A 13648-nucleotide genomic window follows, 5' to 3' on the forward strand; every position below is an offset into this window, starting at 1 on the left:
TAGACCGTTGTCGGAAAACATCACTCAAGGTGATAACCATGAACTTGAGTCCGACGGTGCGTTGGAGCTTTCCATCGACCTACGATGAGAGGAATTGGGTCCCTATAATGGGGGCACCTTGGGGGCCTTGGACTGGTGAGAACAGTTAGAACCTACCTTGAATATGCACCTTTCTGCAGGATACCCCTACCTCGTGATTCGCTCGTGACTGTTCGTGGATGAGTGAATTGTTTGTGTAAATGCTTATGTGCAATTGTTTGTGCATTAATAATAAACCTCGTGATAAGGTCTAAAGAATAATCCCCATGCATGAAAAAACCATGACATGAGAGGAAAGACCATGTGTGAAAATATAATAAAAGTGAGGAGCATGTACATCATTACCAATAAGACATCATGCATCCTCATAGACCATGCATTTTAGGTTCACCAATACCCTCTCGATGTGAGTAAAAGGGACCCATGATTATCGAGATTCTCCGTTGAGGAGAGATCATAAGTCAAGGAGGGTGGTAACACTCTGTTTTAAAAAGGCAGCGCCTTAAAAATGGAGGGTTATCAAGCTCACATCAAGAGCATATTCATGAATAAACTAATTAGATTAAAAAATTCATTTTAGAAAGTGGCTGGTCATCTCTCTGTCCTCACACGCGCAAAGAAGATCAAGAAAATGGAAGCATTGGAGGAGCAAAACAAAAAGCTCACAACCGAGCTTTCACAACTTAAAGACCAAATGGCGCAAATGATGGAACTCATGCGTCATCACAACATCCATGGATCTCATCACAGTGATCATGGGTCCCATCATGAGGGAGAGGAGGAAGAGCATGAAAAAGATCCTCCACACGCTGTACCCCTTGGGGCTGGAATTATGATTAAAGAGCCCGAAGTATCAAAGGAACAATTCCACGCCCTCGAGGATCGGCTAAGGGCTATGGAGGGGCATGATTTTGACATCAAGGATGCCGCCGACATGTGTTTAGTGAGGGACATCCAATTCCCTCCTAAATTTAAAGTGCCGGATTTCCCAAAGTACGTGGGATCGACTTGCCCCAAAAGTCATCTCACCATGTACTGTCGCAAGATGGCCGCATATGCCACAAATGAAAAGCTCTTGATCCACTGCTTTCAAGAGAGCTTAGCTGAAACTGCACTCAACTGGTATATGCAGCTAGATGGAAATCTAGTACATACATGGAGGCAGTTGGCCGACGCCTTTCTCAAGCGCTATAAATACAACATCGACCTAACACCTGATAGGTCTGATCTTCAAGCCTTGAGTAAAAAGAACGATGAATCCTTCAAGGCGTACGCCCAACGTTGGAGGGAGTTGGCGGCACAGATAGAGCCCCCGCTGTCGGATAAGGAGACGGTGTCCTTATTCATCAACTCGTTGACTGGTCCCTATTACGATAAAATGATAGGGAACACAACGACACTCTTCTCGGACATCATCACCATTGGAGAAAGGGTGGAACAAGGACTTAAAAGTGGGAAGCTGGCTAAGCCTTCCCAACCATATGAAGCTAAGAAGGCCTTCGGGAAGAAGAAAGAAGGAGGAGTCAACGCTGTAACCATTTCTCCATCTTCTTCCGCTTCGAAGTCAGGCAAATCGCAAAACAACTCTGTGAAGAAGTTTGATAAACTTCCGACCACTTATAGCGATCTCCTGCCGAAGCTAGTGGAGGCGCGTCTTATAGCCTACATTCCACCAAAGAAAGTGAATCCACCTTACCCCGATTGGTACAATCCACAAGACAAATGTCTATACCATTCGGGGGCACCAGGGCATTCAACGGAGAACTGCAGAGCTCTCAAGTATAAGGTCCAAGACCTTATCGATGCTGGGTGGGTCACTTTCGATTCGACGGCGCCCGACGTGAGCAAGAATCCTCTACCGCAGCAGGAGTAGAGAGAAGGGCAAGCCATGATAGGGCCCCTCCACATTTTTTCTTTTAGGGACTCATGATCAGTACCCGAGATCATGAGGACCTTTTCATGTAAATAAAGGGTTTTGTACAGTTTTACATACATATATCAATAAAGAGGCATTTTTCACACATTATTCTCTCATTTTGTTCTATTCTCTCTCTCTCATTAATATTAATAAACTCTAAACCTAAACAGAACCAATAAATAATTATGTCTGTGATTGCTCGCTCTGACCGGGATCCGAAAGCCGAGGATGAATGGGTTGAGTTGGACAGTGATGAGGAGACCATCTCTCCGGATCTGCAAAGACTGCTAGATCAAGAAGCTCGTCTACTCCAACCGTATCAAGAAGAATTGGAGGCCGTGAATTTGGGGCAGGGTCAAGAATTGAAAGAGGTCAACATTGGGACCCATATCAGTGATGGAATAAAAACGCAATTGATTCAATTGTTGAAGGAATACAAGGACGTATTTGCATGGTCGTACCATGATATGCCCGGATTGGACTCCAACATCGTCGAACACAAGTTGCCATTAAAAGAGGGGTTTCGACCCATTAAGCAAAAGCTTCGACGAATCAAGCCCGAATGGTCCTTAAAGATTAAGGAGGAGGTAGAAAAACAATTGGACGCGGGATTCTTGGTTGTATCCCAGTATCCCGAATGGCTGGCTAACATTGTGCCAGTCATCAAAAAGAATGGGAAGGTTAGAGTGTGTGTTGATTATAGGGATTTGAATCGTGCCAGTCCAAAGGACGATTTTCCCTTGCCCCACATCGATACACTTGTGGATCACACCGCCACAAACACACTCTATTCCTTTATGGATGGATACTCGGGGTATAATCAAATCAAGATGAATATAGAAGACCGCGAGAAAACTTCTTTCATTACACCCTGGGGCACTTTCTGCTACAGGGTGATGCCTTTTGGACTTAAAAATGCGGGTGCCACCTACCAACGAGCGATGGTGACGCTATTCCACGATATGATCCACAAAGAAATTGAAGTATACGTGGATGACATGATCGCAAAGTCAAAAGACGAGATGGACCACATCCAATATTTGAGAAAATTATTCAATCGGCTTCGTAAGTATCAGCTTAAGCTAAACCCGGCTAAGTGTACTTTCGGAGTTCGGTCGGGTAAGCTTCTCGGGTTCATCGTCAGTGAAAAAGGCATAGAGATGGACCCCGATAAAGTAAAGGCAATAATGGAAATGCCTCCTCCTAAAACTGAGAAAGAAATTAGAGGATTCCTCGGCAGGGTGAACTACGTCGCAAGGTTCATCGCACAGTTAACTGACACGTGCAAACCAATATTCAAGCTGTTGCGCAAGAATCATTCCGAAGTTTGGGATGAGAATTGTCAACAAGCTTTCGATAAGATCAAACAGTGCTTGGCCAATCCACCAGTGTTGGTGCCACCTGTCGAGGGAAGACCATTAATCCTCTATCTAACGGTGCTTGATGAGTCCATGGGAGCTGTGCTAGGACAACAAGATGAAACAAAGAAGAAAGAACAAGCCATCTACTACCTGAGCAAAAAGTTCCTTGATTATGAAACCCGCTACACGCCACTAGAAAAGACGTGCTGTGCGTTAGCATGGGCAACACAACGGCTCAGGCAGTATATGATTAGGCATACTACTTGGTTGGTTTCCAAAATGGACCCAATTAAGTACGTGTTCGACAAACCGATAATCACTGGGAAGATTGCCCGATGGCAAGTACAATTATCAGAATTTGACATCATACATGTCACACAAAAGGCCATCAAGGGTAGTACCCTAGCTGATTACCTAGCACACGGGCCGACCAATGACTATCAATCCCTTCAGGATGATTTCCCCGATGAGGATATAATGCATTTACAACATGATGATCCTAAGGATGATACGTGGACCATGTATTTCGATGGAGCCTCCAACATGCTTGGACAGGGGATTGGAACAGTATTAATCTCCCCACAAGGAAAGCATATCCCCTTAACGGCAAGACTCAACTTCGACTGTACAAATAACATGGCCGAATACGAGGCCTGCGCGTTAGGAATCCAAGCAGCAATCAACAATGGTATCCTAAAGCTCAAAGTATTTGGAGATTCGGCTTTAGTCATCCACCAACTGCGAGGTGAATGGGAAGTCCGAAATCCTAAGCTGATACCATATGTTGAGCATATCAAAGACCTGATACAATTCTTTCAAAATGTCGTCTTTGAATATATCCCAAGGGAGGAAAATCAGTTCGCTGACGCCCTTGCCACACTATCATCAATGTTCGCCTTGGATAAGGAGCATGAAATGCCCATCATCAATATCCGGCGGCACGATAAGCAAGCGTTCTGCCTACTGATAGATGAAGCTGTTGACGATCATCCATGGTTCCATGACATCAAACAATATCTGTCAAAAGGGGAATATCCTGATATGGCTAGCGATAATGATAAAAAGCATATCCGAAGAAGGGCCATGGGATTTCTGTTGATTGGAGAAACCCTCTACAAAAAGAATTATGACTCGGTCTTGTTGAGGTGCATAGACCAAGTCGAAGCTCAAAATGTAATCGAAGAAATACATGAGGGGGTTTTCGGTACCCATATTCCCGGACCTGCAATGGCTAAGAAAATCCTCAGAGCAGGATATTATTGGTCGACCATTGAAAGGGATTGTTACCAATACGTCCGGAAATGCCACAAGTGTCAAGCATACGCCGACAACATTCATGTCCCACCAACGCCACTCAATGTGTTGGCTTCACCATGGCCATTCGCAATGTGGGGCATGGATGTTATTGGACCCATCGAGCCAAAGGCATCTAATGGACATAGGTTCATCCTCGTAGCCATTGACTATTTCACCAAATGGGTAGAAGCGGCATCGTATGCTCATGTGACCCGAAGGGTGGTAACATCCTTCATCAGAAAGAATATCATATGCAGATACGGTATTCCCGACAAAATCATCACTGATAATGGACCCAATTTGAACAATAAGATGGTGGAAGAACTGTGCAAAGAGTTCAAAATTCAGCACCACAACTCTTCCCCATATCGACCGAAGATGAATGGGGCAGTCGAGGCAGCCAATAAGAATATCAAGAAGATAGTACAAAAGATGGTTGTCTCATTCAAAGACTGGCATGAGATGCTACCCTTCGCTCTCCATGGTTATAGGACTTCAGTACGTACATCCACAGGAGCTACTCCATTCTCCCTTGTTTATGGAATGGAGGCAGTTCTGCCGGTTGAAGTCGAGATACCGTCTCTGAGAGTAATCATGGAAGCAAAACTTTCCGAGGCAGAATGGGTTCAAAGTCGATACGACCAATTGAACCTTATCGAAGAAAAACGACTGAACGCCATATGCCATGGTCAAGCCTACCAAAGGAAGATCAAAAAGGCTTTTGACAAGAAAGTCCATCCTCGAATCTACCATGAGGGAGAGCTGGTAATGAAGAAATTGCTACCAGCTCAAAAGGACAAAATCGGAAAGTGGGCCCCAAATTACGAAGGACCATACGTGGTGAAGCGAGCCTTCTCCGGAGGAGCATTGATTCTCACAGACATGGACGGAGAAGAACTTCGATACCCAGTCAACGCTGACGTGGTAAAGAAGTATTATGCTTGAAGACGTTGCTTGCATCAGCCCGCTAGGATGAAAACCCAAAAAGGGCATCCTAGGCAAAAGTTAGGGCAAAACGAAAAGCCCGCCAGTACAAGGGTACTAGGCAAAACAAAGGCAAAATTATCCCCGCTAGGACATGTCCTAGGCAAAAATTAGGGGCAAAAGAATAAGATGCAAAAAGTAAAGCAAGCAACGATCACTTGAATCGAAAACCGAAGGGCGGTTCAAGTGATAATCTTCTAGAAGCAAGCGTCTTGCAGCATCTACACTCCTGGCTCAGGCATCTCACCCGAAACAACTAGGGGAACGGGAAGAGCGACAATTACAGATATAATTGTTTAAGCCAAAAATGTATAGCCTACCTTGGCCAGCCATTCTTCAGAAATTTCCTTCTGTATATCTTTCTGTAAAAACACTTGTGAATATCAATAAAAATATCCATTTGTTTCTTTTCTTTCTTGACCATGTGATTATGCCTCTGAATTGGTTTTTCATAAAAATTGTACGAAATTCCATTAATAATCGGTCAATAAAAGAAAATTGGAGGGGTTCCTGTAAAATCCATAATCTCCTGCATAAAGGCTCACAAAAATACTCCCTCGCGTCAATGACAGAAAGTCCTCCAAGAAGAAGAGGATAGGGAGAGCCACTCACTTTTCTAAATAAATGAACAAAAATAAAAAAAAATTGTATTGCATTTGTGCATCACACACACATTAGTTGCACATTCAAAGACCTTATCATGAGGCAACCGCATAAAATAGAAAAATAGAAAATTGCTTGTGTATGACAGCAGCAAGCAAAATGCAAAGATTCAGAAAATCAACAGCATCATACAGAATAACCGAGCCTGGAGAGGCTTGCCGAAATAATACTCTCTCATAATAACTGAATTTAATTTCTTTAGCACTTTTAATTTCTGTACAGCAAAAGCCAAAAACATAAAAAAGGCAAAATACAGAAAAAGCCAAAAAATGACAAAAAAGGCAAACATACAGGAAAAGTCAAAAGTCGACAAAAAAGACAAAGATTTCACATCCCACAGAATAACTGAGCCTGGAGAGGCTTGCCGAAAAAAATACTCCCAGAATAACTGAGCCTGGAGAGGCTTGCCGAAAAAATACTCCCAGAATAACTGAGCCTGGAGAGGCTTGCCGAAAAAATACTCCCAGAATAACTGAGCCTGGAGAGGCTTGCCGAAATAATACTCTCACAGAATAATTGAGCCTGGAGAGGCTCGCCGAAATAATACTCTCAGAATAATTGAGCCTGGAGAGGCTTGCTGAAATAATACTCTTTCAGAATAACTAAAGCCTGGAGAGGCTTGCAGAAATAATACTCCCCCAACTGTACAGAGTAAATGAGCCTGGAGAGGCTCGCAGAAATAATACTCCCCAGAGGGAACCTCAACTCGTGCTCTTGGATTCAAAATCCCCAGCAAGAGCTATCAAGCAAGGTCGTCAAAATCCCCAATGGAAGTACGATCTCCCAAGCAGAATATCCAAGTCAAAGGACTTAAACTTCCTCAGTGAAGATAGCTCTCCAGCTCAAGTGTTGAGTGAGGCTAAGCCTGCAGAGGCTTCCTAAATAATACTCTGGGATACATAAGATCCCTCATTCCCCAATCGCCTACTCAAGAGGCACTCCTTCAAAAAGAGGAAAAATAAAAAAGATCAATAACCATTCCCCAAGCGGAATTTGGCACTCAGCCGAACACTGAACTTCAAATCCCCAGTCGCCTACTCAAGAGGCACCCCCCTGTAAAAGGAGAAAAAATCAAAAAGATCAATAACCATTCCCCAAGAGGAATTCGGCATTCAGCCAATCATCAAACATCAAGATAATTCGCCTATTCAGAGGCACTCTTACAAAAAATCAAAAAATCAAAAAGATCAATAATCATTCCCCAAGCGGAATCCGGCTCTCAGCCAATCATTGAACGTCAAAGCTGATACGCCTAACAGAAGAGGCCAGTCAAGAAATGAATGACAAAATCCCCAGTGGATAAACAGCCTACACAGAGGCTACAAAATCAAAAATTGAAAAGAGACACCCGAATAAAAGACAACCGGGATACTCCACCTACGTCAAAAGGACGTCAGCCAAACATAAGGCATTGCTCAACTCAGAGAGAGAGCATCTGTGTCTATACCCCAAGGAGTCAGAAATTCCCCAAGGGTACCAACAATGCAATGCAAGTTGGGGCACAGGAACCTGTGAATGACTGCACATCCCCTAGACGGATCCCTGCGTTATCCAGCCCTCAGTGGCACAAAAATCAAAAACAATCGTCGAAGCAGCATCGTGGACTGCGGAGACAAAATCAACATCCAGAATCCCCAGCGGATAACAGCCTACACAGAGGCAGCAAAAAATCAGAAAATCAAAAAGAGTCACCCGAATAAGGATAACCGGGATACTCCACCAACGTCGAAAGGACGTCAGCCAATCATAAGGCACTGCTCATCTCAGAAAGAGCATTTCTGTGTCTATACCCCAAGGAGTCAGAAATTCCCCATGGGTACCAACAATGCAATGCAAGTTGGGGCACAGGAATCTATGAATGAGACTGCACATCCCCTAGACGGATCCCTGCGTTATCCAGCCCACAGCGGCACAAAAATCAAAAAAAAAAAAACCGTCGAAGCAGCATCGTGGACTGTGGAGACAAAAATCATCACAAATTCCTGGAAAGGAGATATTCACGCTACCCCGTCGTCACAAACACGGAGGTATGCAGCTTCCGGCTCGAGCAATGAGTGAAGCTATCTCTGGAAAGGAGGTACTCACTGCTTACCGTTGTCACAAGGGTACTTAGCTTCCGGCTCGAACAAAGAGTGAAGCTAAGCCTGGAGAGGCGGTACTCACAGCTTCCAGCTTGGGCAGCAAGCAAAGCAAAGCCTGGAGAGGCGAAACTCACACTGCTCACCGTCGTCACAAAGGTGCTTAGTTTCCGGCTCGAACAAAGAGCGAGACTAAGCCTGGAGAGGCGAAACTCACACTGCTCACCGTCGTCACAAAGGTGCTTAGTTTCCGGCTCGAACAAAGAGCGAGACTAAGCCTGGAGAGGCGAAACTCACACTGCTACCGTTGTCACAAGGGTACTTAGCTTCCGGCTCGAACAAAGAGTGAAGCTAAGCCTGGAGAGGCGGTACTCACAGCTTCCAGCTTGGGCAGCAAGCAAAGCAAAACCTGGAGAGGCTACTCGACAATTTTCCACCGGAAGACGCTACAAGTCAGAAGGTCGGCGCATCACCCGGACAATTGGGTCAACTCCTTTACTTGTCAGCCGGTACACCAAAAGGCCGTCCGATTAAGTAAAGGGGGGGCAGCTGTAGACCCCTAAAATTGTCCGGGTCGGAAATAAAACTCGAAGACCCTCAAAGATCGAAGGAAAGTCAGCCAGAAGGACTCCTAGAAGACCATAGGATGGCTATCTGTAAGTTTAGAGGTCTTAGAGTAGTTTAAAATAAGGAAGTGGAGGGAATGAAGCCCAATACGGCCGTACTACACTTAATACGGCCGTATTGAAGCTTCAACACGGCCGCAGTGAACTCAATACGGCGTATTGAAGTTTCTGAAACTTCAATACGGCCGTACTGAAATCAATACGGCCGTATTGAAGCTTCAATACAGCTGCAGTGAACTCAATACGGGCGCATTGAAATTTCTGAATTTCAATACGGCCGTATTGAACTTCAATACGACCGTATTGAAGTTCAAAAATTTCAATACGGCCGTATTGCTTCTGTAGACCGTATTGCGCCTATTCCCTATAAATATGACGTCAATTGGACGTCATTCCACACTTTTGAACATAGTTTCAACCCTCTCCTTGAGTATTCTGGGGTTTTTGAGCAGTGTTCTGCCCTAGAAATCACTCGGAGAGTTGATCCGACGAAGTTCTTGAGCCCCGAGCCATTTTGCTTGAGGATCGAACCTAGTCGAAGGGAAATCCTCCGGATTTCCGTAGTCAAAATTTTATAGGAGGGAGCGAGCGGGCTTGTAGAGCGAGGGAACGCCAAAAAGCTTCCCAGTTTTACGAAATATATAAAAGCACGCTTCAAAGGTTTCTTCTTCAAAATCCTTCCTTTTACTGCTTTCTGATTGTTGCATAGCATATCTAATTTATTCGCCATGTAGATATCTTGTTCATAATCGTTTAGAATAAATAGGGGTAATTTAGTAATTTTGTACTATTATTTTTAGAAATAATCTGTCATAGGGAACCCGAAAGGGGCGCTGTGGGGTGCTAACACCTTCCCCACGCGTAACCGACTCCCTTACCCAACTCTGGTTGTAATGGCCGAAGTTGATTTATAAAATCAATTGCCTTATCCCTTTTTCCAATGTTTTGAGTAAAACATTGGTGGCGACTCCACGAACCCTTTTACTACGAAAACCACTAATCCATGGAGGGTCCCGCTTGGGATTAACATGGATTGGTGAGACATTTTAATAAATAAATTGGATAAGATCGTCAAGGTCTCAGTTTGAGAACAAGTCGTTCTAATAATCCAATACATTTTCAAAACTAAAAATAAAAGCGAGCTCGACCGTCTTCGCGACCGCCGAGGCCCGTTTGGGCCGGTGGCGACATTAGGAACTTGGAACGGCCCGTTCTGGTTTTGGAATAGCCCGTTCCAGGTTTCTAAAACCAGCTTGTTTGGGCCTTTGGGCCTTCTAATGTCCTGTCTTGTTGTTTGTACGCCCCCGGACGAAATTGGGTGTCTACAACTGCCCCTCTTTACTTGTCCTTTGGAATAGTAATGTGTTTCTTTTCCAAAGGCAAGTAAAGACGTAGACATTTCGTTCGGGTCTTTTCTTCGTCTCTTTGTGTGACGCTTCTACGTTGCTTCCCTTGGATAGGTGTATTTGCTCGTATCATTACCTTTTAGAGCAACTGAGTGTTGGGTTGCATGCTCTATGGGGTAACAAGGGTGACATACTATACACCTGATCTTCAGCCTTCGAGTAGAAGCTCCATTGTTTCTCTTGTGATAGTGAGGTGAAAATTTGGATCTTCACTCTTGTTTTGATAATAGATACCTTCATGTTGTTTTCTTCGGGTAGACGGTGTTTCCTATATCCTTGCCCCTTGGAGCAACTGAGTGTTGGGTTGTATGCTCTGTTGGGTGTCAAGGATGGTAAACCGAAACATCTAGGCTTCAAGATCCATGTGAATGCCCCATGTCGCTTTCTATGTCCGAATCTTCTCCTTTACTTCAATAGTGTAGATGCCCCCTACATCATTTCCTTCGGGTAGATGGTGCTTTCCTATATCCTTGCCTTTTGAAGCAACTGAGTGTTGGGTTCTATGCTCCGTTGGGTGTTCAAGGATGGTAAACCGAAACATCTAGGCTTCTGGTCTTGATGTAGATGCTTCCTACTGCTTTTGCTTGCTTCATGGTAGTGTGTTCTTTTATTTGTAACTTGTTGAAGAGGGAGTATATTCTGAGCTCAGCCTCCCTAGGCTGGACTGATATTTAGGGCTTCAGCCGGCCCACTACTAGTTTTCGGGTCTAGCAACCCTTACCGATCTTGTACTAGTTTTAGGGATTTAGCAACCCTTACCGATCTTGTACTAGTTTTGGGGATCTAGCAACCCTTACCGATCTTGTACTAGTTTTGGGGATCTAGCAACCCTTACTGATCTTGTACTAGTTTTGAGGATTTAGCAACCTTTTTCGATTTTGTACTAGTTTTGGGGATCTAGCAACCCTTACCGATCTTGTACTAGTTTTAGGGATCTAGCAACCCGTACCGATCTTGTAATAGTTTTGGGGATCTAGCAACCCTTATCGATCTTGTACTTGATGTCTTTTTGTTGGTGTTGTGGGATGAAAGACTGCCCCTAAGTGAATGGGCAGGAGATGTTTGATGTGCCCCTATATTGGTGGGCAGATAAGTGGATGGTTGGCAGGGATTCCAGTGTTGCCCCTACCACGTGAGTATTGTGATGCCTCTCCAAGCGCCTTCATTGTGGGATGGTTGGTAAGAGTTTGGGTGTTGTTCTTGTCAAGGTGAGTATTGTAATGCCTCTCCAGGCGTCTGCTTGTAAAAGGGTTTTTTCTAAATTTTGTTTTCTTAGCTTTGGCTTTTTCAACATATACGAAGCTTGCCTTTTTCTATTTTATTTTTCTAAATGCTTCGGCTTCTTCAACATGTACGAAGCTTGCCTTTTTTGATTTTATATTTTGTTGTCATCATTGGTGGAGGGATCACATCCCATGATGATGTTATTTGCGCAATCTTTATTAATGAGTATTATTTTGGAAGCCACTCCTGGCTTTGGTTAGGGAGCCATTTCTGGTCTTTGCATTCTCTTAGATCATCCTTCATTCAGTTGAGGAGTAGGGCGCGATGGCTTCTTCATGCTTATGGGCTTGATTATTCTTCCTTGCCCGGTTCTATCCCGTCTTGCTATTGATGTGTCTTTCTTTTCTTGGTGGCTATATGAAACCACTTGTATGAAATGCCCTTGTTGGGGCTAGGCTTCTTGTTATGATCTTGGCTCTTAAGGCACTGTTTAGCTGTTGATCTTTTTGTACGAGTGCTTCGGCTTCTTGATTCCTCCAACAAGTGATGGATAGACACACACAAAGAATGCAAGAATGCAAAAGAAAATGCAAAGCATAAATGGATTGGATTTTTTTAATTTTTTTTTTGTTTTTTTTGTGAACTACCTTTTGTTCACACTTGTGCCATATGCATGTTATGCAATGATGCTTCTATGCTAAAGCTTAAAATGCAAATTTATTTTTACTTTTAAGAAATTAATCTATGTGCATTGATTAATGACATGGATTGTTAGCCTTTAGCCATGTCAAATTTAGTGTTGCTTCTTGAACTTGAGGTTTGTGTAGTTCGGCTCTCTCACTTGTACCAAATATGATATGTTAGCCCTTAGATCAGGTGTACCTAGACTCTGTTCTAGGACACCTCCATCTTCTCCTTGTGAGTGTTCACTATGCATACTCCGTGTATCTCTCAAATTTATCTTAATGCCATATAGGTCAAGAGGAAAGAGAGGAAGATGATATATACATATATTTTTTTGCAGAAGTTTTGTTAGAAAGGATTTTTTCAAAAATGATTTTAGAAGAATGGCTGGTCGAGGTAGGCTAGTGGTTTAGGCCGATGAACAAGAACATTCAAAGTGAGGAAATCATTTTCCATGTTGGCTTATTATTTCCTTCAAAGCTAAATGATGACTTGGGATTGCATATTGATTAAATGATCTTCCCGAGCCGCCTTTCAATTTTCAGCTCGGGATGCTGCCTTGTCCTAACTTTTGCCTAGGCTACCCTTTTTGTTTGCGGGTCTCCTAGCGGACCTTTTATTTATTTATTTTTTTATCCTCATTTTTTCCTAGGCTACCTTTTTTGTTTGTTGGTCTCCTAGCAGATCTTGCCCTAATTTTTGCGCTGCCCTCTTAGTGGATTTCTTGCTGCGCTTTTGTCTTTGCAGCATTTGTGATCATCTTTCATTCCTTCATTAAAGGGGGATGTCCCTTCCAGTGATTTCATTTGGACTTTTATCCACAAATCATGCCAAATTTGATTGATCTCTATGTGTTTTTTTATTGCGTATTAAGCCATTGTTTCTAATGACGTCCTTATTTCAAATGTACTTGTTTATTTAAGGTTTGTTGAAGAGGCTTAGAGTAGATAAAAGGGGGAAGAGAAATGAAGTAGAAAAGTGTATGGCATTAAAATAGAATTTTCAATTTACACATGCCCATTTAATGTAACTCGAGGACCCGGGCATGCCCCAAGTTTGTGATTCGTACACAAAGAAAAAGAAGGAGGTTGCCCCTTAGAGAGGCCTAAGTAATCTAACCGTAGAGCTAGTCCTCAACTTGCATGGATGTGGCGCTTCAGAAGATCTCGTGTAGAGGGAGGGTGCTTCAGAAGATCTTGTGTAGAGGGAGTTCCTTTGGCTTCTTCTCTCATAAAGAGCCTTTCCTAAGAAGAGGAATGGGTAGAAGCGATGATACATCTTTCCATGGAGTCTTTCTTCTCAAGAGGAACATTCAAGCGGTCTCTCAATTTTCAGCTCGAACAAACATTGCTTTTCGATTTTTTTTTTG

This window comes from Cajanus cajan, chromosome 1 (assembly GCF_000230855.2).
Source record: "Cajanus cajan strain Asha chromosome 1, NIPB_CcT2T_4, whole genome shotgun sequence".
Lineage (NCBI taxonomy): Eukaryota > Viridiplantae > Streptophyta > Magnoliopsida > Fabales > Fabaceae > Cajanus > Cajanus cajan.